The sequence below is a fragment of the Sinocyclocheilus rhinocerous genome, unplaced genomic scaffold, assembly GCF_001515625.1.
Source record: "Sinocyclocheilus rhinocerous isolate Xijiao unplaced genomic scaffold, SAMN03320098_v1.1 scaffold374, whole genome shotgun sequence".
NCBI lineage: Eukaryota > Metazoa > Chordata > Actinopteri > Cypriniformes > Cyprinidae > Sinocyclocheilus > Sinocyclocheilus rhinocerous.
In genome coordinates, this window is record NW_015628519.1 from 584,347 (window position 1) to 585,772 (window position 1,426).

Sequence of the window (1,426 nt, forward strand, 5' to 3'; positions counted from 1 at the left end):
GCCACTGACCTATATATATATATATATATATGTATGTGTGTATATATATAACAATTATTATATTATTGTTACTTTTGTTAAAATAGTCACGAGATGGTCACAAGATAATAATTGTTTTATTCAAACAATTATGAACATTTTTGCATTTAGATACAGAAGAAAGATTCTATTTTAGAAATGTTTTTTATTTTCTGCGACGTCGCAGGAGGGACAACATACAAAATATGACAGCGATAATCTCAGGTAATGATTATGTGCTTTATTCAATGTTAAAAGTGTCTAATGTGAGTTTGAATATTATTCTGCGTGATCTTTATAGCCATAGTGAAAGCAACAATAGATATTTTACCTCTCCGGTGTAGACACGATGTAAGTTAATGTCGCTTTCTGAAGCTGCGTTTGAATTTTCATGCCACATTATTTGAAATTAGCGCGGGCCAAACATTTTTCTCTCACGGGCCGGATGTGACCCGCGGGCCACCTATTGAGGAACCCTTTCCTATACTGTGTTCATTAACTAGGATGTTGCTGGAATCAGCACAGCCAGAGACCCCTGGTCTTCCAATACCAGTATTGTGAGGAAGGATGCTACGGTAGGCCTAGCAGAGACAGGGAGGAGTGTGGTAGAGGTAGGAAAAACCCAACAGACAGACAGTGACAACAAAGAACAACATACTGTAGAGAATGACAGTAACAGCAGACAAATGGCATAAACGGACAGCACACAGATTCTACAACATCCTCAGATTATTTTTCTTTTGTTTTTACTGTATGTGTAAATTTTTTATAAACGTGTGCTCTTTAAAAAGTAGTAAGCATTGTTTGCCAGACACATACATTAAATGTTTAAATATCTGTTACATATATGGTACTGCTTATATTATTTCACCATCTGTACACAAACGTAAGTAGTGAATGCGTGTGTCCGTGGGTGGGGCTGTGTCGGTGTGGTAATGTGGGCCGGTGTGGCTACAGTGCCAGGGTTGAATTTTTGTCCCAGTCCGCCCCTGTTGGCCGGCCACTCCTGGGAAGGTTTACCACTGTTCCAAGTTTTCTCCATTTGTGGATAATGGCTCTGACCGTGGTTCGCTGGAGTCCCAAAGCCTTAGAAATGGCTTTATAACCCTTTCCAAACTGATACATGTAAACTATTTTGTTTCTCATCTGTTCTTGAATCTCTTTAAGCATGCTTCACTTTGTCAGACAGATTCTATTTAAGTGATTTCTTGATTCAACAGGTCTGGCAGGAATCAGGCCTAGGTGTGGCTAGTGAAATTTAACACAGCTTTCTAAAATAATGTGTTTAATCACAGTTCTTTCATGATTTAACAGGAGGGGGCAATTCATTTTTCACGTAGGGCCAGGTAGGTTTGGACAGCTTTTTTCCCTTAATAAATTAAATTATCATTTAAAAACTGCATTTTGT

The 1,426-nt window shown here is 38.3% G+C and overlaps 1 protein-coding gene across 1 annotated transcript in view; it reads left to right on the plus strand.

The window, feature by feature from the left end:
* lhx5 (LIM homeobox 5) overlaps positions 1–1,426 on the plus strand; it is a 97,672-nt gene that overhangs the window by 23,014 nt on the left and 73,232 nt on the right. The window lies entirely within an intron of this gene.